We start from the raw sequence: 22,069 nt of genomic DNA, 5'->3' as shown, positions 1-22,069 counted from the left end.
TCTGAGATGGTATCAAGAGACTGCAAGCATCCGGCAGACGCATTTTGCTATGTCTGCGGCCAATTTATCAAGACAAGAGTGAAAAAGTACTCCGTGGAAGCATCTGCTAAGATGTGTGAGGCCTACAAGGCATATTTCGGCATGCCTGTCGGGGATCAAGACAAACCCTGGGCACCTCATTTCACCTGCGAGCACTGCAAAAAAAACTCTGAAGGTAAGATGGACAATTGTTGCTCGGAATTTTATGTTATAAAATTTGTTAAAATTTTTAAAATTGTAAAAGTTTTTAATTTTAAAATGTTTTACAATTTTCAATGTTATTGAAAAAATATATCATATATGAAAAATGTTGCGAGAATCTCTTACACATTAGTTATGGGTGAAATAAATGTATTTTTGTAGGATGGTACAGAGGGGAAAAGAGAGCCATGAAGTTCACTATCCCAAGAATTTGGCGGGAACTCACTGACCACTCAAGCAACTGCTACTTCTGCATGGTGGACCCTTCCAAACGTCGGACTGGCAAGAATGCACCTGCTATCATGTATCTGGGCCTTCCTTCATCCATCACCCCGGTGCCACACTGCCATGAGCTCCCTGTACCCACTCCTCTGGAGAGAGAGCAGCAAGTCAGAGAGCGAGGAAGACGTTGTAGATCCAGATGACAATTTCAGAGGTGGAGCTGAGGAGAGAAACCCATACTACCCCAACCAAAAAGATCTCAACGACTTGATTAGAGATCTTGGTCTCACCAAGTCCAATGCCGAGCTTTTGACGTCTAGGCTCAAGCAGTGGAACTTGTTGGATGAAAGTGTGCAAGTCGCAGATCAGAGGAAGCGTCACCAACCTTTTTCCAGCTTCTTCACCTGTCAAGATGGGCTCTGCTTCTGGTAAAGCAGAGTGTACTGTGAGTGGTGAGAGAGCTCTGTTGCAAACATCTCAATATTTATATCTTATATTTTAAATAAAAATAAAATAGAAGTTTCAATTCATTATTTTCCTCAATCTCTGATTCCAGTGCAACATACAGGAGCAGACTACTTCTAAATGAGATTTGGCATCAGCAAGCAGCCACATTGCTCTCCCTAAGACAATATGCAGGGTGGTTACTATTAACTGCAACCAGGCCCCGGACTGATACATACAGTAGTACTAACATTAGTTGTATTTTTCAAGCTTCTGTTAACCAGACAGTTTTTCACGCTTCTGTTTATGTCTCGAAATATGTGCTGTAAACTTCTACAACTACACGTTGTTTACTTGTGTTGTAAGTCTTCTCGCTGATGACACACGTTGCAGTCAGACAGGAGGGATCACTGGCTTCTTGGTAATAACAGTCAATCTGAAATGCAAAGTGCTGGAATACAGTTTTAATGGGGCATTGTCACAAAGACGGCCAGAGTGGGTGGCGTCAGACCCGAGCCAGGAAATAAACAACAGAGACTTGGGGTTTTGCTGAAGCTGAGCGCGTGATCGCGCTCAGCATTTAATAATTAACAGACAGAACAAAAATAAAAGGTTTGAACACAAAACAGGACACAGCACTTGCACCAAAATAAATAGACAAACAAAAACGGACCAACACTACAAACGGTGCACGGACAGACACACAAACAAACACGGTGAGTCTATAAACACTTATTATTTACGTTGTTTTTCTTTTACTCCTCTCTCTCCCGTTCTCCACTCTCGAACACCCAACCCCGAGTGAATCAAACGTGCATCTATATATACTGTTGTGCTGGGATTCAATTACTAATTAATTATTCACTTGAATTCCAGCACGTGAATTAATTCTGTGCAACCCCGTGCTCACATACTATACTTTAAATGCACGTGAAGTGATAGTGCAATCCTGTGCCTAAATATAATTATACAATTTAAATACTTGTGCTGCACACACCCATTTATATCCCGTGTACCAATGACTATACACCAACATTAACACACGCAACATACAACATATAACACAGAAAATACACACAGGGGCGGGCACTTCGTCACAGGCATGCAGAGTTTTAATTGTGGTGTTTGCAAAAAGTATATACAGCCCAAACTTTCACTACCTTCTGCTTCACTACAGATAAACAATTTCCTATAATCTTCATTGTCCATTTACTTGCTCTTAGTTTGTCTTCTGGCTTGCAACCTATGTTTTGACATCTCTTTATATTTTCTTATTTTCTAAATACCGTATGTGTAAACCACACAGTCTAAGAACAGTCATACCCTTAGCAACCTCGTGCCCTATAGGGTCACTGTGTGTTCAGATTTCCTATTCATAACAGACTATGGAAGATAGTTTATTTGTCTTTTTAGATCAGTGCCATGGTGTCCACAGGGAGTGTCATATACAGAATAAGAACATAAGAAGAACATAAGAAAGTTTACAAACGAGAGGAGGCCATTCAGCCCATCTTGCTCGTTTGGTTGTTAGTAGCTTATTGATCCCAGAATCTCATCAAGCAGCTTCTTGAAGGATCCCAGGGTGTCAGCTTTAACAACATTACTGGGGAGTTGGTTCCAGACCCTCACAATTCTCTGTGTAAAAAAGTGCCTCCTATTTTCTGTTCTGAATGCCCCTTTATCTAATCTCCATTTATCACCCCTGGTCCTTTTTTCTTTTTTCAAGTCAAAGAAGTCCCCCGGGTTGACATTGTCTATACCTTTTAGGATTTTGAATGTTTGAATCAGATCGCCGCGTAGTCTTCTTTGTTCAAGACTGAATAGATTCAATTCTTTTAGCCTGTCTGCATACGACATGCCTTTTAAACCCGGGATAATTCTGGTTGCTCTTCTTTGCACTCTTTCTAGAGCAGCAATATCCTTTTTGTAACGAGGTGACCAGAACTGAACACAATATTCTAGGTGAGGTCTTACTAATGCATTGTAGAGTTTTAACATTACTTCCCTTGATTTAAATTCAACACTTCTCACAATATATCCAAGCATCTTGTTAGCCTTTTTTATAGCTTCCCCACATTGTCTAGATGAAGACATTTCTGAGTCAACATAAACTCCTAGGTCTTTTTCATAGTTCCCTTCTTCAATTTCACTATCTCCCATATGATATTTATAATGAACATTTTTATTGCCCGCATGCAATACTTTACACTTTTCTCTATTAAATTTCATTTGCCATGTGTCTGCCCAATTTTGAATGCGGTCTAGATCATTTTGAATGACCTTTGCTGCTTCAACAGTGTCTGCCACTCCTCCTATTTTTGTGTCGTCTGCAAATTTAACGAGTTTGCTTACTATATCAGAGTCTAAATCATTAATGTAGATTAGGAATAGCAGAGGACCTAATACTGATCCCTGTGGTACACCACTGGTTACCTCACTCCATTTCGAGGTTTCTCCTCTAATCAGTACTTTCTGTTTTCTACATGTTAACCACTCCCTAATCCATGTGCATGCATTTCCTTGAATCCCTACTGCGTTCAGTTTGAGAATTAATCTTTTATGCGGGACTTTGTCAAAAGCTTTCTGGAAATCTAAATAGACCATGTCGTATGCTTTGCAGTTGTCCATTTTCAATGTTGCATCCTCAAAAAAGTCAAGTAGGTTAGTTAGACATGATCTCCCTTTCCTAAAACCATGCTGGCTGTCACCCAGGATATTGTTACCATATAGGTAATTTTCCATTTTGGATCTTATTATAGTTTCCATAAGTTTACATATAATAGAAGTCAGGCTTATTGGTCTGTAGTTACCTGGTTCAGTTTTGTCTCCCTTTTTGTGGATCGGTATTACGTTTGCTATTTTCCAGTCTGTCGGTACAACCCCTGTGTCAAGAGACTGTTGCATGATCTTGGTTAGCGGCTTGTAAATAACTTCTTTCATTTCTTTGAGTACTATTGGGAGGATCTCATCCGGCCCAGGGGATTTGTTTATTTTAAGAGCTCCTAGTCCCTTTAACACTTCTGCCTCTGTTATGCTAAAGTTATTTAAAACTGGATAGGAACAGGTCGACATGTGGGGCATGTTGTCCGTGTCCTCCTTTGTAAAAATCTGTGAAAAGTAATCATTTAATATATTTGCTATTTTTTTTTCTTCATCTATGATTTTGCCATTTGTGTCTCTTAGACATTTAACCTCCTCTTTGAATGTTCTCTTGCTGTTATAATATTGGAAAAACATTTTGGAATTGGTTTTAGCCCCCTTAGCAATATTGATTTCTATCTCTCTCTTGGCCTTTCTAACTTCCTTTTTGACTTGTGTTTGCAGTTCCAAGTACTCTTTCTGTGTGCTTTGTTTTAAAACGTGTACATTAACAGTCTATTAACATCTTTAACACAATTATGTGTGTTCCAATAGCGGTTAATCCACATGGTGATCAACAAAGTGAATGCTGGCTTTGTTCACATATTAGCAAGACGTTTTCACGATTCACGCATATTCTGAACAAGCACACTAGAATATGGTAATGAAAGGACAGGAAAATAACTGCTTTATTGGCTCTGGTCTTGTAGCGTCACCTTGATTACTGTCCGTAAGAAAGTGGCATTAATCAAAAACCTAATTATGTAAGGTTCCCAATGCGCAAATACGCAGCATATTTAAACTTCTTCACAATCTTAAATCGCCCCACATGAATGTCAAATACGTACTGACAAGTACGGCCCTTTCCCAATGTAACACTCTGCTGTGTTTGAACACCAACGATGGCTTGGATATTATGTATTAAACCACGATACTATTGTTCCCACTTTCTTTAGTACTACCAAATGCATTTTTCGTGTCAGCCCTTGTGGCCTAATGGATAAGGCACTGGCCTTCTAAGCCAGGGATTGTGGGGTCGAGTCCCATCTGGGGTGTGATTTTGTTATAGGAGGCTGCGTGGTCCAGTGGTTAAAAATAAAGGGCTTGTAACCAGGAGGTCCCCCGGTAGAAATCCCACCTCAGCCACTGACTCATTGTGTGACCCTGAGCAAGTCACTTAACTTCCTTGTGCTCCGTTTTCGGGTGAGATGTAACTGTAAGTCACTCTGCAGCTGATGCATAATTCACACACCCTAGTCTCTGTAAGTCGCCATGTTTAATAAAAACGAACATAAGTATGGTATGTTTTATTAGCATGTGATATTTTGTAGATCTTGTTATCTGCTAAGTCCGCTCACGCCAGCCAGAACGTGCTCGAGTGCTCTGGCAGCAGCCATGAAGCAAGTCAATTTTTCAGTTGAAATAAATAACTACTTTGTTTTTGTGGATGGGGGTGTTTTGAAAAGATCAGTTAATAGCTACGTATTTTGAAATAAAGATGTATTCATTATTATGAACGTTTAACAGAAAGTATATTGTATTTACATTTCCCAGGTGTGCTTGCCTTGTACAAATCTGACAGTTTCAACAAAGGCATTTGACTTCGGTTCATTAGTTAGCCTATACTGCCATCTACAGCATTACTGCGGGTGTCGTTTACTTCTTTTGGATATTTTCAAAAAGAATCGTGCGAGCATGTAGTCGTGGCCGAGTGGTTAAGGCGATGGACTAGAAATCCATTGGGGTTTCCCCGCGCCGGTTCGAATCCTGCCGACTACGTAAGCTTTGTTTTTATTTGATTGTATGTGTTCATTGTTAATACATGTTTAAAGCTCAGAAAGTCTGAAATATTACTGGTTGTACTTCATATCGCTTCGGTTCATTTTGTTAAAGAATGTTCATTTTGGCACCATTACAAATGCTGTGTTTTCTTTAAAAAAGAAAAGCCTTGGCCCGTACGGGGATTGAACCCGCGACCTTGGCGTTATTAGCACCACGCTCTAACCAACTGAGCTAACCGGCCACACACTCAAAGCTTGTTACTAGAACCCGAGGAAAATAAGTCCTGTGGACATTATGATTGTTCTACCAAGATGTTCTCATCTTAAACAACAATAACACATTCAAAGTATTGGAAAGGCATAATTAGAGGCCTCGTCATAATGAGGCAGTTTAACAGTGTGAAGGATGTGGTGAGGTGCAGGCTTGCGGTGACTTTCTCTCATTTAACGACCTTGTGATTTGAATACTAACAAGAAAAACAAATCAAATTACCAAGCCTTCGGTGGACGTTTTAAGAAATAAATGAACAAACAGATTTGTCAGAAGTGGGATTCGAACCCACGCCTCCAGAGAGACCGCTCGGCCATCCTGACTTACACTGACGACTTTGCACAACACTGCAGTACACTGCTGAACCTCCAATGTCTGACGCTGCAGTAAATCACCTGGTGTGTGCGTGAATTTATTCTTTTTCTCGTTCTATTAAGGAGGACGACCTGTTTCGTCGCATTCTATATGGGATCACAAGGACACTCCTCTTACAGAAAGAAAATATACGGCAAACAGAGCGATCGCTTCACGGTTAGAAACAAATCAGAACAGTCTGTTAGCAAATTAACTTCATGAAAAAAACCACACAGGCATTACATAAATGTTACAGATATGTTTCGTAGACAAAAAAGTTGTAACCTAATTGGGTACATTTGTAAACAATCCGCCAGTAACAGACATTATCTCACATTATCTCTAGTTTCAAACGCATTATCACAGGCGGCACAATCACGACATGGAAAAAATCCAGTATATTTGTCCAGTACACCGAGATCTCTCAAACATTTAAATGAGTCCGCCCTTAATAAACACTGTCCATGTTCATTTCTGTGTATATGACATTGTCTATACACAATACCTGTCATGTAAGCCTATTGGTATCAAACCGATCACAATTAATGTGATCCGTGTTTTCAGTCAGATTGATAGTTTTAATCAATCATCGAAAAAGCAGTAGTGCTTTGCAACTGTAGTTCGTCTTGCGTACCTTTTGGTAAGATACCCACTCAGAACGTGTCCGCTTCCTCCAGCCCCCTAAGGAACACTGGAGGGGTCATCAATAACAGCGAGCAGTTGGTGAAAAACAACACTCGCTGTCTCCTTCACGCTCAAAAACGATCACTCTCACTCTTCCTCTTCCTCGTGGATAGCGAGTCCAAACACTTTAAAAACGCATTTCGCTAGCAAATCGCTATAGAAATGATCCCTGAAAGTATTGTTTTATGGGCAAGTGGCCGACCGTCTCCCTCCAACTCTGAGTGGCACTGGTAGCTGTGCCGCTGACAAATAAACAGGAGCTTTCATACAATGCAGTTGCTGTAGCCCAGTGAGGTGTTACAACAACATTTCAAACTCATTCCAGACTGAGGGCGGTTAAAAGCTTAATTGGGTTCAAGTTTCTCGTATGATTTAAAATGTAGGATCCAGTTGCCTGATTTGCATTGTCTGCCTTCCTCCTTTGCACTGTGAAGTCTATCAAATTTGTGCTTAAAATCTGAATACGATTCCCATTTGAATCGTATATATTTGGTTTCCATTTTAGCCATATGCATACACACTGTTCTGTTGAGCTCCCACGGTGTTATCTAATAAAACACCATAATCGGTTAGCACGTTCGGCTGTTAACCGAAATGTTGGTGTTTCAAGCCCAAGCAGGGATGATGCTTTTTGCATTTCTTAATCGCATTAGAAAATGGCACTATAATACGTTTTTATTTCCTCCAATTACACTGAAGAAAAAAATGTGCTGTTTTTTTAATTCAAAAAAATAATTTAAAAAAAAAAAAAAATCCCTAGTCGTTCTGTTTGCAAAAACCCGGTATTGGTGAGGCTATGTGGTCCAGTTGTTAAAGAAAAGGGGCTTGGAACCAGGAGGTCCCTGGTTCAAATCCCACCTCAGCCACTGACTCATTGTGTGATCCTGAGCAAGTCACTTAACCTCCTTGTGCTCCGTCTTTCGGGTGAAACGTAATTGTAAGTGACTCTGCAGCTGATGCATAGTTCACACACCCTAGTCTCTGTAAGTCGCCTTGGATAAAGGCGTCTGCTAAATAAACAAATAATAATAAATAAACAAATAATAATACATTCTAACGCTCGCCCAACTGAGCTATTTCAGCTTGACACGATATTTCTCTCGAGACAGCATTCTTTTCTTCAATCGCCTTTTTGTCAAGCCAGTAAACCTGCATGTAATGAGAAACGTTCAACAGTTCGGAAACACCACAATAGAATCCAATGACTTTGCAAATGTGTTTCCAAACTGTTAGTTTTTCTCCCAAATGCGGTTTCTCAAAAAATGGTTTTGCCTACTTTTTATTATTATTATTACTTTTTCCAGAGTAAGACCAAAAGGCAAACATCCAGGAAATAGTTAAACACTGCTACAGCGCTTGAACTGTCTCAACAAACGTTTAGCTCTAAAACGTGTACATTAACAGTCTATTAACATCTTTAACACAATTATGTGTGTTCCAATAGCGGTTAATCCACATGGTGATCAACAAAGTGAATGCTGGCTTTGTTCACATATTAGCAAGACGTTTTCACGATTCACGCATATTCTGAACAAGCACACTAGAATATGGTAATGAAAGGACAGGAAAATAACTGCTTTATTGGCTCTGGTCTTGTAGCGTCACCTTGATTACTGTCCGTAAGAAAGTGGCATTAATCAAAAACCTAATTATGTAAGGTTCCCAATGCGCAAATACGCAGCATATTTAAACTTCTTCACAATCTTAAATCTTCCCACATGAATGTCAAATACGTACTGACAAGTACGGCCCTTTCCCAATGTAACACTCTGCTGTGTTTGAACACCAACGATGGCTTGGATATTATGTATTAAACCACGATACGATTGTTCCCACTTTCTTTAGTACTACCAAATGCATTTTTCGTGTCAGCCCTTGTGGCCTAATGGATAAGACACTGGCCTTCTAAGCCAGGGATTGTGGGGTCGAGTCCCATCTGGGGTGTGATTTTGTTATAGGAGGCTGCGTGGTCCAGTGGTTAAAAATAAAGGGCTTGTAACCAGGAGGTCCCCCGGTACAAATCCCACCTCAGCCACTGACTCATTGTGTGACCCTGAGCAAGTGATTTAACTTCCTTGTGCTCCGTTTTCGGGTGAGATGTAACTGTAAGTGACTCTGCAGCTGATGCATAATTCACACACCCTAGTCTCTGTAAGTCGCCATGTATAATAAAAACGAACATAAGTATGGTATGTTTTATTAGCATGTGATATTTTGTATATGTTGTTATCTGCTAAGTCCGCTCACGCCAGCCAGAACGTGCTCGAGTGCTCTGGCAGCAGCCATGAAGCAAGTCAATTTTTCAGTTGAAATAAATAACTACTTTGTTTTTGTGGATGGGGGTGTTTTGAAAAGATCAGTTAATAGCTACGTATTTTGAAATAAAGACGTATTCATTATTATGAACGTTTAACAGAAAGTATATTGTATTTACATTTCCCAGGTGTGCTTGCCTTGTACAAATCTGACAGTTTCAACAAAGGCATTTGACTTCGGTTCATTAGTTAGCCTATACTGCCATCTAAAGCATTACTGCGGGTGTCGTTTACTTCTTTTGGATATTTTCACAAATAATCGTGCGAGCATGTAGTCGTGGCCGAGTGGTTAAGGCGATGGACTAGAAATCCATTGGGGTTTCCCCGCGCAGGTTCGAATCCTGCCGACTACGTAAGCTTTGTTTTTATTTGATTGTATGTGTTCATTGTTAATACATGTTTAAAGCTCAGAAAGTCTGAAATATTACTGATTGTACTTCATATCGCTTCGGTTCATTTTGTTAAAGAATGTTCATTTTGGCACCATTACAAATGCTGTGTTTTCTTTAAAAAAGAAAAGCCTTGGCCCGTACGGGAACCGAACCAGCGACCTTGGCGTTATTAGCACCACGCTCTAACCAACTGAGTTAACCGGCCACACACGCAAAGCTTGTTACTAGAACCCGAGGAAAATAAGTCCTGTGGACATTATGATTGTTCTACCAAGATGTTCTCATCTTAAACAACAATAACACATTCAAAGTATTGGAAAGGCATAATTAGAGGCCTCGTCATAATGAGGCAGTTTAACAGTGTGAAGGATGTGGTGAGGTGCAGGCTTGCGGTGACTTTCTCTCATTTAACGACCTTGTGATTTGAATACTAACAAGAAAAACAAATCAAATTACCAAGCATTCGGTGGACGTTTTTAGAAATAAATGAACAAACAGATTTGTCAGAAGTGGGATTCGAACCCACGCCTCCAAAGTGACTGCGACCTAAACGCAGCTCCTTAGACCGCTCGGCCATCCTGACTTACACCGACGATTTTGCACAACACTGCAGTACACTGCTGAACCTCCAATGTCTGACGCTGCAGTAAATCACCTAGTGTGTGCGTGAACTTATTCTTTTTCTCTTTCTATTAAGGAGGACGACCTGTTTCGTCGCATTCTATATGGGATCACAAGGACACTCCTCTTACAGAAAGAAAACATACGGCAAACAGAGCGATCGCTTCACGGTTAGAAACAAATCAGAACAGTCTGTTAGCAAATTAACTTCATGAAAAAAACCACACAGGCATTACATAAATGTTGTAACCTAATTGAGTACATTTGTAAACAATCCGCCAGTAACAGACATTATCTCACATTATCTCTAGTTTCAAACGCATTATCACAGGCGGCACAATCACGACATGGAAAAAATCCAGTATATTTGTCCAGTACACCGAGATCTCTCGAACATTTAAATGAGTCAGCCCTTAATAAACACTGTCCGTGTTCATTTCTGTGTATATGACATTGTCTATACACAATACCTGTCATGTAAGCCTATTGGTATCAAACCGATCACAGTTAATGTGATCCGTGTTTTCAGTCAGATTGATAGTTTTAATCAATCATCGAAAAAGCAGTAGTGCTTTGCAACTGTAGTTCGTCGTGTCCGCTTCCTCCAGCCCCCTAAGGAACACTGGAGGGGTCATCAATAACAGCGAGCAGTTGGTCAAAAACAACACTCGCTGTCTCCTTCACGCTCAAAAACGATCACTCTCACTCTTCCTCGTGGATAGCGAGTCCAAACACTTTAAAAACGCATTTCGCTAGCAAATCGCTATAGAAATGATCCCTGAAAGTATTGTTTTATGGGCAAGTGGCCGACCGTCTCCCTCCAACTCTGAGTGGCACCGGTAGCTGTGCCGCTGACAAATAAACAGGAGCTTTCATACAATGCAGTTGCTGTAGCCCAGTGAGGTGTTACAACAACATTTCAAACTCATTCCAGACTGAGGGCGGTTAAAAGCTTAATTGGGTTCAAGTTTCTCGTATGATTTAAAATGTACGATCCAGTTGCTTGATTTGCATTGTCTGCCTTCCTCCTTTGCACTGTGAAGTCTATCAAATTTGTGCTTAAAATCTGAATACGATTCCCATTTGAATCGTATATATTTGGTTTCCATTTTAGCTATATGCATACACACTGTTCTGTTGAGCTCCCACGGTGTTATCTAATAAAACACCATAATCGGTTAGCACGTTCGGCTGTTAACCGAAATGTTGGTGTTTCAAGCCCACGCAGGGATGATGCTTTTTGCATTTCTTAATCGCATTAGAAAATGGCACTATAATACGTTTTTATTTCCTCCAATTACACTGAAGAAAAAAATGTGCTGTTTTTTTAATACAAAAAATTAATTTAAAAAAATCCCTAGTCGTGCTGCTTGCAAAAACCTGGTATTGAAGCAGGGACCGTTACAGTCTAACGCTCGGCCAACTGAGATATTTCAGCTTGGCACGATTTTTTTCTCGAGACAGCATTCTTTTCGTCAACCGCCTTTTTGTCAAGCCAGTAAACCTGCATGTAATGAGAAACGTTCAACAGTTCGGAAACAGCACAATAGAATCCAATGCCTTTGCAAAAGTGTTTCCAAACTGTTAGTTTTTCTCCCAAATGCGGTTTCTCAAAAAATGGTTTTGCCTACTTTTTATTATTATTATTACTTTTTCCAGAGTAAGACCAAAAGGCAAACATCCAGGAAATAGTTAAACACTGCTACAGCGCTTGAACTGTCTCAACAAACGTTTAGCTCTAAAACGTGTACATTAAAAGTCTATTAACATCTTTAACACAATCATCTGTGTTCCAATAGCGGTTAATCCACATGGTGATCAATAAAGTGAATGTTGGCTTTGTTCACATATTCGCAAGACGTTTTCACGATTCACGCATATTCTGAACAAGCACACTAGAATATGGTAATGAAAGGAAAGGAAAATAACTGCTTTATTGTCTCTGGTCTTGTAGCGTCACCTTGATTACTGTCCGTAAGAAAGTGGCATTAATCAAAAACCTAATTATGTAAGGTTCCCAATGCGCAAATACGCAGCATATTTAAACTTCTTCACAATCATAAATCTTCCCACATGAATGTCAAATACGTACTGACAAGTACGGCCCTTTCCCAATGTAACACTCTGCTGTGTTTGAACACCAACGATGGCTTGGATATTATGTATTAAACCACGATACTATTGTTCCCACTTTCTTTAGTACTACCAAATGTATTTACGGTGTCAGCCCTTGTGGCCTAATGGATAAGGCACTGGCCTTCTAAGCCAGGGATTGTGGGTTCGAGTCCCATCTGGAGTGTGATTTTTATTATAGGAGGCTGTGTGGTCCAGTGGTTAAAGATAAAGGGCTTGTAACCAGGAGGTCCCCCGGTACAAATCCCACCTCAGCCACTGACTCATTGTGTGACCCTGAGCAAGTGATTTAACTTCCTTGTGCTCCGTTTTCGGGTGAGATGTAACTGTAAGTGACTCTGCAGCTGATGCATAGTTCACACACCCTAGTCTCTGTAAGTCGCAATGTATAATAAAAACGAACATAATTATGGAATGTTTTATTAGCATGTGATATTTTGTAGATCTTGTTATCTGCTAAGTCCGCTCACGCTAGCCAGAACGTGCTCGAGTGCTCTGGCAGCAGCCATGAAGCAAGTCAATTTTTCAGTTGAAATAAATAACTACTTTGTTTTTGTGGATGGGGGTGTTTTGAAAAGATCAGTTAAATAGCTACGTATTTTGAAATAAAGATGTATTCTTATTATGAACGTTAACAGAAAGTATATTGTATTTACATTTCCCACGTGTGCTTGCCTTGTACAAATCTGACAGAGTTTCAACAAAGGCATTTGACTTCGGTTCATTAGTTATCCTATACTGCCATCTACAGCATTACTGCGGGTGTCGTTTACTTCTTTTGGATATTTTCACAAAGAATCGTGCGAGCATGTAGTCGTGGCCGAGTGGTTAAGGCGATGGACTTGAAATCCATTGGGGTTTGCTCGCGCAGGTTCGAATCCTGCCGATTACGTAAGCTTTGTTTTTAATTGATTGTATGTGTTCAATGATAATACATATTTAAAGATCAGGAAGTCTGAAATATTACTGGTTGTACTTCATATCGCTTCGGTTCATTTTGTTAAAGAATGTTCATTTTGGCACCATTACAAATGCTGTGGTTTCTTTAAAGAAGAAAAGCCTTGGCCCGTACGGGGATCGAACCCGCGACCTTGGCGTTATTAGCACCACGCTCTAACCAACTGAGCTAACCGGCCACACACTCAAAGCGGGTTACTAGAACCCGAGGAAAATAAGTCCTGTCGACATTGTGATTGTTCTACCAAGATGTTCTCGTTAAACTGAACAATAACACATTCAAAGTATTGGAAAGGCATAATTAGAGGCCTCGTCATAATGAGGCAGTTTAACAGTGTGAAGGATGTGGTGAGGTGCAGTCTTGCGGTGACTTTCTCTCATTTAACGACCTTGTGATTTGAATACTAACAAGAAAAACAAATCAAATTACCAAGCATCCGGTGGACGTTTTAAGTAATAAATGAACAAACAGACTTGTCAGAAGTGGGATTGGAACCCAGGCCTCCAGAAAGACTGCGATCTGAACGCAGCGCCTTAGACCGCTCGGCCATCCTGACTTACACCGACGACTTTGCACAACACTGCAGTACACTGCTGAACCTCCAATGTCTGACGCTGCAGTAAATCACCTGGTGTGTGCGTGAACTTATTCTTTTTCTCTTTCTATTAAGGAGGACGACCTGTTTCGTCGCATTCTATATGGGATCACAAGGACACTCCTCTTACAGAAAGAAAATATACGGCAAACAGAGCGATCGCTTCACGGTTAGAAACAAATCAGAACAGTCTGTTAGCAAATTAACTTCATGAAAAAACCACACAGGCATTACATAAATGTTACAGATATGTTTCGTAGACAAAAAAGTTGTAACATAATTGAGTAGATTTGTAAACAATCCGCCAATAACAGACATTATCTCACATTATCTCTAGTTTCAAACGCATTATCACAGGCGGCACAATCACGACATGGAAAAAATCCAGTATATTTGTCCAGTACACCGAGATCTCTCGAACGTTTCAACGAGTCAGCCCTTAATAAACACTGTCCGTGTTCATTTCTGTGTATATGACATTGTCTATACACAATACCTGTCATGTAAGCCTATTGGTATCAAACCGATCACAATTAATGTGATCCATGTTTTCTGTCAGATTGATAGTTTTAATCAATCGTCGAAAAAGCAGGAGTGCTTTGCAACTGTAGTTCGTCTTTCTTACCTTTTGGTAAGATACCCTCAGAACGTGTCCGCTTCCTCCAGCCCCCTAAGGAACACTGGAGCAGTCATCAATAACAGCGAACAGTTGGCCAAAAAACAACACTCTCTGACTCCTACACGCTCAAAAACGAACACTCTCACTCTTCCTTGTGGATAGCGAGTCCAAACACTTTAGAAACGCATTTCGCTAGCTTTTATATAAATGTTTATTATAAAAATTCAAAACAAATCAAAATTCATTCATAACATCAAAAACCAATACAAAGAAACATTACAAAAACAACTCACGCGGTGTTCTCATTTTCCATTTTCTCAAGGCTGTCTATTTGCCCAAAGCCTTTATGTCTATCCACACATAATCTCTAATCCTAGAAATCACAATTTTACAGAAATCATTTACATTTGTTTTATTTTTAAACATACTCAGATTTCTAATACTCCACAGTGCCTCTTTTACAGAATTAATTATCAGCCATCCTTTTTCCCTGTCAATTGATTTAATCCCTTTTCTCGGCCCATCCAATATTAAATTGACACATAAATCTTTTTTTAAATAAATCTCCGTGTCCAATTATTTACCCTTTCCCAACATTTCCTCGCATACTCTCATTCATAAAACACATATTGTATCATTTCTTCTGCCCCACACTCTCCTCTAACACATGCATTCGACCTCAACACGTCTTCTATAGAGCAGCTCTTTACAAGGCAGCCTTGCATGTGCTGTTAACCATGCCATGTCCTTTTGTTTATTACTTAATCTAAAATAACTTACATTGTTCCATACCATTTCTGAGTCTTTGTCACTCAATAAGCCTATTATACGTAATTTTCCACTTGCCTCCTTCTTTGTAATCAATTTCTTTGCTGACCACTCGGCTTCCATCGCTTTACACACATTATTTTGTATAATAAAATTCATGGCCTTCCTGTACACAAAAGGCATATCCTGACTATATGGCACAGTATTCGTTAATTTCACTATACCCATTCTCCTCAAAAACTGTCCAAAATAAAACCTAGCAAAAAAACTATATTTTTTACTCACTTCAATAATTGCCTTCATCATGTGACATACACAACATACTCAAAAAACCGAAACAATTGTCTATGTAATGTTTTACCTGATGCAACATCAGGTGGGAACACCCTTGCTACATACAGCAGCATTGGCATCAGTACCATTTTTATAATTAATAGTTTCCCCTCTAGCGATAGCCTTCTTAACTTCCAATAATCAATTTTCCTCTTTACCGTCCCTAAGACTTCATCGTATGCCTTCCGAGAAGCACAAAGGAAGTTTTTTTTATATATATATATATATATTTTTTTTTAGCAATGGAAGAGTTTATGTTATTTGGGAATATACATAAATGGCTTGAAGTTTTCTTGCATTGGTTTGAATACATGTATTTGTTATTACACTTTCCTGCCCAGTGTTGCTTTCTTCTTAGATGTGGTCTCAGTTGCGGTTGAGGAGTTTGGTCTCTGTGGCGCAATTGGTTAGCGCGTTCGGTTGGTCAAAAGGTAGGTGGTTTAAGCCCACGCAGGGACGGTGCTCTTCGCATTTCTTTATCACATTAGAAAATGGCAACGTAATACGTTATTATTTCCTCCAATTACACTGAAGAAAAAACATGTGTTCTGTTTTTTTAGTTCAAAATAATACAAAACAAAAATATTCTTGCTCTTTGCCGAAACCAGGGACCTTTAGATCTTCAGTCTAACGATCTCCCAGCTGAGCTATTTCGGCTTGAGAAGGCTCAATTTTCGAGATAACATTCATTTTTAGAACAGTTGTAATATAATTAAATACATTTCTAAACAGTCCGCTAGTAACATATTTAATCTCAAAGCGCTATAATTTATTTCAGCTCTTATGAAAGACAAGTATCCTTGCGCATTATATCATCCTTGATGGCGAAATGTAATATTAATTAATTGCCTTCAGTTAATATTTTAGAAAAACTACTTTGCTAATAGAAGATAAACACGCTAGCAGAGGATGGTTTCGATTCATCGACCTCTAGATTATGGGCCCAGCACGCTTCCGCTGCGCCACTCTGCTACAGCTGCCTCATGACTGAATTACCAAGCAGCAGAAAAAAAAAACTGAACTCATCGTTTTAACCAGTCACACAGTGGCCGGGCCGAACCATGGAAACGTTGCAAATCAGAGATGATCCGTTTTCTTTTCTCCCAAATACGGTATGCAAAGTATGCAACTTTTCTGCCCACTTTCATCACAGGCAGTTTTATCCCCCAGTTTCGGCTGCAAATTTCAATATTCAGTCTCTAAAGCATCTTAAATCGTGGAAAGCGCTCTTTGTTTAAAAATACACTGAAGACTTATTTTGTTCGACCAGGCTTACAATTAGATGTTTTCTTGTTTTTAAGTAGACTTTGTGAAGCACATATGGGGCGCTATAGAAAATATATACGATTAATTGATTGATTGATTGAATGTTAGCCTGCGTTCGGTCTGGCAGGTTTAATTCTTCAAAAGACAACGCCGAAGGGTCTGATAAATGACACTGTAATTATTTGAGATGCTGCATGTAGACAATAATGTAGGAGCACCACCACCGTTCCGTCAAGGTTCCATAGTGTAGTGGTTATCACGTCTGCTTTACATGCAGAAGGCCCTTATTTATTTCGGCTCTTATGAAAGACAAGAATCCTTGCGCATTATATCACAGAAAACATGATAATCCTAGCTCTTCATTTAATCCCTCAGTTTGTACCGTATGGAGATAGAAGGTCCATTTTAATTCACATTGTAATAGTTTTTGATCGAGATTACCACCACTGCGATCCTGAAATGTGCAAAAAAAGGAAAACCAATCCAATTAAAATTCAAAAATCATAAGTGATAATACTGAATAAAATAATAATCAACACATTCGTCACCCGTGACATTACCACCACTGCGATCTTGAAAATGTTTGTATGACACAGAATTTAAGATCTGAAACGGAATGTTTGGCATCTACAAACTGTCTAGCTAGTGGTGGATAAATATATTTTCTCCTAATTGAACTTTTATGCTCGCTCATTAATGCACAATTGTAACTGTCTAGTAGTTTTACCACCGTATTGCAAAAGGACAAGAAATCACATAAATGACATGAGTTGAAGCACAAGCACTTGTAAGAGACTGTACTGTTTTTTTCGTTGTATGGCTTGTGCATTGTCTTAGTTTTAAATGCATTATCACAGGCGGCACAATTACGAAATGGAAAAAAATCCAGTAGATTTGTCCAGTACACCTAGATCTCTCGAACATCTAAACGAGTCAGCCCTGGATGAGACCATTCATTTTAAATACATGTAATTCGATTTTTCATTTGGTATTATTTGTATTGAGGCAGGGAGGCAGGGAGGCTGCAGTTGTTTCTAAGCGACAATGAATCTGGTATCAAATTCTTAGGGTTCGTGTCATACGACTTTGTGTCATCAAAGCTGATTCTGGTGACGTCCAGTGGATTATATTTGGAATCTTTGGTTTCTGTCGTTCAGTATTTTCTCAAATAAGACGCCAAATCAATTAATATGATATGTAGTTTTCTAGCTTGCTATTTATTAATACATTTATAATATACACATGTATTCATTTCTACATTTATTCATTTAAAAATATTTATTTCTAAATGTATTTATTCCTCTATGCATTTGTTTAAATCATTTATTTATTTCTACCAAATAAATTATTCCTTTATTTATATTTAATTAAACGAGGAACTACAATTAATCAGAGTTCAGAGATTTAGACAAGGAAGCTACATGCCACTCTTGTGTGTAATTCCATTCTATGGTATCTACCAAACAGGTAACTAGAAATTTTCAAACAGGAAATTGAAAATTTCTAGAATCGAGCAGCACCTTCAGGTTATCAGTGAAAGCTGGTCAGGCTTGGATGTAAGCTTAAAAAATGAACGTATTTCAAGGTCGTGTGCTCTTCAAGAACGTCATGTTTCAACTTCAAACCACTGTATTATCTTTTTCCCTCCTTCGATATGTGCTGTTTTAAAACATACATAATTTCTTTAATATAAATGGTGTAGATATCAAACTGCCTGCACACCCTGGTTTGTTTTGACGCTGACCAACATGTGGAATCACATGATTGGTAGATGTCCAGTTATTTAGCTTTTCTGTTTGAATAGTTGCTACACACCCTTAAAACGTAGACGGAAGAATAATTTTACCTTAGTTTGACGACTTATTTCTCATTGTGTATAAGAGGTATGTACGTTTTTTCACATTAGAGGTAAGAAAGTTTCAGACTTTTGATACTGATACAGATGGTAATTCTAAGTGATTTAGTTCTGCCGCTGCAACATGTTAAAAACAGTCAAACTCTTTGAGCTGTATAGAGACACTCGGTAGTTTCAAACAAGTTTTTCTAACTTGTGCGAAGAACTACCGTTCCTCTCAATTGCAACAGAATTACTTATTGGTCATTGTCAAATAGCAATTGCTATTGTAAAATGTGTGCATCGTTTGTAACTATAACGATATTGACATAAATAATCTTACTTTTTTGGGTTGGCTTCAATCCGTTTCTTTTTTATTATTATTATTATTATTTATTTCTTAGCAGACGCCCTTATCCAGGGCGACTTACAATCGTAAGCAAAAACATTTCAAGCGTTACAATACAAGTAATACAATAAGAGCAAGAAATACAATAACTTTTGTTCAAGCAAAGTACAAGTGTGACATACCACAATTCAATAATACAGCAGATAATAGTGATAGTTACATCAGGATATGATTAAATAGTGATAGTTACATCAGGATGTGATTAAATACAAAGTACTACAGGTTAAAAACTTGGCAGAATACAGTATTCTGAAGTACAGGATTAAATGCAGTAAAATAGGGGGCTGATAAGAGCAAAATAAAGCACATTTACATGAAGGGTGATAGTGTCCCAGGATACAAACAGAGGAGTTCTACAGGTGCTCTTTGAAGAGGTGAGTCTTAAGGAGGCGCCAGAATGTGGTCAGGGACTGGGCAGTCCTGACATCTGTAGGAAGGTCATTCCACCACTGCGGAGCAAGGGTGGAGAAGGAGCGGGCTTTGGAGGCAGGGGAGCGTAGCGGAGGTAGAGCTAGTCTTCTAGTGCAGGCGGAGTGGAGAGGTCGAGTGGGGGTGTAGGGAGAGATGAGGGTCTGGAGGTAGCTGGGTGCAGTCTGGTCAAGGCATCTGTAGGCTAGTACAAGAGTCTTGAACTGGATGCGAGCGGTGATCGGGAGCCAGTGGAGCGAGCGGAGTAGTGGAGTAGCGTGGGCGAAGCGAGGCAGAGAGAACACCAGGCGGGCAGCAGAGTTCTGGATGAGCTGGAGCGGACGGGTGGCGGACGCAGTGAGGCCAGCCAGGAGGGAGTTGCAGTAGTCTAGGCGGGAGAGTACCAGGGCCTGGACCAGGAGCTTGGTAGCATAGTTGGTGAGGAAGGGTCGGATTCTTCGGATGTTGCTCAGGAAGAATCGGCAAGTGCGTGCCAGAGTGGAGATGTGCTGGGAATAAGAGAGGCAGGGTTCCAGGGTGACTCCAAGGTTCTTAGCGGAGGAAGAGGGAGAGAGTGTGGTAGATTCCAGAGGAACAGAGATAGAGAGATCAGAGGAGGGGGAGGAGGAGGGAAAGAAAAGGAGGTCAGATTTAGAGAGGTTGAGTTTGAGGTGATGCGAGTGCATCCAGGAGGAAATAGCAGATAGACAGGTAGAGATACGGGAGGAGATGGTAGAGTCAGAGGTGGGGAAGGAGAGGAAAATCTGAGCATCATCAGCATAGAAATGGTATGAGAAACCATAGGATGCGATGAGGGGGCCCAGGGAGCGGGTGTAGAGAGAGAACAGGAGAGGACCCAAGACTGACCCTTGGGGGACTCCAGTTAAGAGAGGGTGAGGTGTGGAGGTTGCTCCACGCCAGGTTACCTGGTAAGTGCGGTTGGAGAGGTAGGAGGAGAACCAGGCCAGAGCAGTGCCAGAGATCCCCAGGTCAGCAAGAGATGATAGTAGAATAGAGTGATCAACAGTGTCAAAGGCAGCAGAGAGGTCGAGGAGAATTAGGACAGAGGAGAGAGAGGCAGCTTGGGCACATTTAAGTGAGTTGGTGACAGACAGGAGGGCGGTTTCAGTGGAGTGAGCAGAGCGGAAGCCAGATTGGAGAGGGTCAAGCAGAGAGTGGTTGGACAGGAAAGCAGAGAGCTGGCGGTGTACAGTCCGCTCGAGGGTTTTGGAGAGGAAGGGTAGGAGGGAGACAGGACGGTAGCTCTGGAGGGAGGTGGGGTCGAGGGTAGGTTTTTTGAGGAGGGGAGTGATCGAGGCTTTTTTGAAGGCAGAGGGAAAGATACCAGAAAGTAGAGAGGTGTTGAGGAGGGAGGAGATGAAGGGGAGTAGAGCAGGAGCAGCAGCTTGAAAGAGGTGAGTGGGGAGGGGGTCCAAGGCACACGTGGTGGGTTTGTGACCCTGGAGCAGGGAGGAGAGGTCAGAGTCTGAGAGGGGCAAGAAGGTGGAGAAGGAGGGTGAGTTAGTAGGGGTTGCAGTGGGTGTAGGAGTTGGAGCGGGAGGGGGTGCGGGGGAGGGAGAGGTGTTAAAGAGTTTGCGGATATCTGAAATTTTAGAAGAGAAGAAGGAGGCAAAGTCATCAGGGGAGATAGAGGAGGGAGGAGGAGGGGGGGAGGGTTTAGGAGGGAGGAGAAGGTAGAGAATAGTTTACGTGAGTTGTTAGTGGAGGCTTGGATTACAGATTGGAAATAAGCACATTTAGCAGAGGAGAGAGTAGAGGAGAAGGAGGAGAGGAGAGTGCGGTAAAGGTCTAGGGCAGCAGGGAGTTTGGTTCTCTTCCATTTCTTTTCAGCAGATCGCAGTGTGATTCTTGCCGAGCGGAGCGCAGAGGAGAGCCAGGGATGGGGAGGGGAGGGGCGAACAGGACGGGAGGTGAGGGGACAGAGGGAGTCGAGGGAGGAGGTGAGTGAGGAGAAGAGGGTGGAGGTAGCAGAGTCTATGGAGAGTTGTGAAAAGGAGTCAATAGGAGGGAGGTGAGAGAGAGCAGTGGAGGCAAGGACAGAGGGGGAGAGAGAGCGGAGGTTACGGTGAGAGGCGACAGTGGGGGTAGGAGGAGCAGGGAGAGGGGGGAGAGACAGAGAAAAAGAGATGAAATAGTGATCAGAGAGGTCCAGGGGGGTGACAGAGAGGGTGGAGGGGCAGCAGGCCCTGGAGAAGGTGAGGTCCAGTTGACGGCCAGCTTTGTGGGTAGGGGGGGATGGAGAGAGACAGAAGTCGAAGGAGTGCAGGAGAGGGAGGAATCCAGCAGAGTGGCTGGGGTTGGAGAGATGGATGTTGAAGTCACCCAACAGGACAGTCGGGGTAGACAGAGAGGGGAGGGAGGAGAGTAGATAGTCGAGTTCATCCAGAAAGTGAGTGAGAGGCCCAGGGGGGCGGTACAGAACAATGAGCAGGAGTTGACCGGGAAAGGTTAGTTGGACTGCATGAAATTCAAAGGTATTGACAGAGAGTGAGATGAGATCGGAGGGGACAGAAAAGAGTAAGTAGGGAGAGAGGAGAAGACC

General features: G+C 41.0%; 10 non-coding genes across 10 annotated transcripts; 4 read left to right on the top strand and 6 right to left on the bottom strand.

Moving 5' to 3' along the window:
* Positions 1–5,462: 5,462 nt before the first annotated feature.
* trnas-aga (transfer RNA serine (anticodon AGA)) lies at positions 5,463–5,544 on the top strand. Its single transcript has one exon. It is a non-coding gene; the product is annotated as a tRNA-Ser (tRNA).
* Positions 5,545–5,714: 170 nt separating this feature from the next.
* On the bottom strand, positions 5,715–5,788 carry trnai-aau (transfer RNA isoleucine (anticodon AAU)). The gene has a single exon. It is a non-coding gene; the product is annotated as a tRNA-Ile (tRNA).
* A 1,031-nt stretch (positions 5,789–6,819) lies between these two features.
* On the bottom strand, positions 6,820–7,040 carry LOC131705445 (small nucleolar RNA U3). The gene has a single exon (XR_009310401.1). It is a non-coding gene; the product is annotated as a small nucleolar RNA U3 (small nucleolar RNA).
* A 2,401-nt stretch (positions 7,041–9,441) lies between these two features.
* Positions 9,442–9,523, top strand: trnas-aga (transfer RNA serine (anticodon AGA)). Its single transcript has one exon. It is a non-coding gene; the product is annotated as a tRNA-Ser (tRNA).
* A 540-nt stretch (positions 9,524–10,063) lies between these two features.
* trnal-uag (transfer RNA leucine (anticodon UAG)) lies at positions 10,064–10,145 on the bottom strand. Its single transcript has one exon. It is a non-coding gene; the product is annotated as a tRNA-Leu (tRNA).
* Positions 10,146–10,769: 624 nt separating this feature from the next.
* On the bottom strand, positions 10,770–10,977 carry LOC131705480 (small nucleolar RNA U3). Its single transcript, XR_009310435.1, has one exon. It is a non-coding gene; the product is annotated as a small nucleolar RNA U3 (small nucleolar RNA).
* Positions 10,978–12,409: 1,432 nt separating this feature from the next.
* trnar-ucu (transfer RNA arginine (anticodon UCU)) lies at positions 12,410–12,482 on the top strand. Its single transcript has one exon. It is a non-coding gene; the product is annotated as a tRNA-Arg (tRNA).
* A 644-nt stretch (positions 12,483–13,126) lies between these two features.
* trnas-uga (transfer RNA serine (anticodon UGA)) lies at positions 13,127–13,208 on the top strand. Its single transcript has one exon. It is a non-coding gene; the product is annotated as a tRNA-Ser (tRNA).
* Positions 13,209–13,378: 170 nt separating this feature from the next.
* Positions 13,379–13,452, bottom strand: trnai-aau (transfer RNA isoleucine (anticodon AAU)). The gene has a single exon. It is a non-coding gene; the product is annotated as a tRNA-Ile (tRNA).
* Positions 13,453–14,507: 1,055 nt separating this feature from the next.
* LOC131705485 (small nucleolar RNA U3) lies at positions 14,508–14,721 on the bottom strand. Its single transcript, XR_009310438.1, has one exon. It is a non-coding gene; the product is annotated as a small nucleolar RNA U3 (small nucleolar RNA).
* Between the last annotated feature and the right edge of the window lie 7,348 nt (positions 14,722–22,069).

This window comes from Acipenser ruthenus, chromosome 35, assembly GCF_902713425.1.
Source record: "Acipenser ruthenus chromosome 35, fAciRut3.2 maternal haplotype, whole genome shotgun sequence".
In the NCBI taxonomy this organism is placed as follows: domain Eukaryota; kingdom Metazoa; phylum Chordata; class Actinopteri; order Acipenseriformes; family Acipenseridae; genus Acipenser; species Acipenser ruthenus.
Note: the sequence above shows the minus strand (reverse complement) of the source record. Positions and strands in the feature narration are given on the sequence as shown.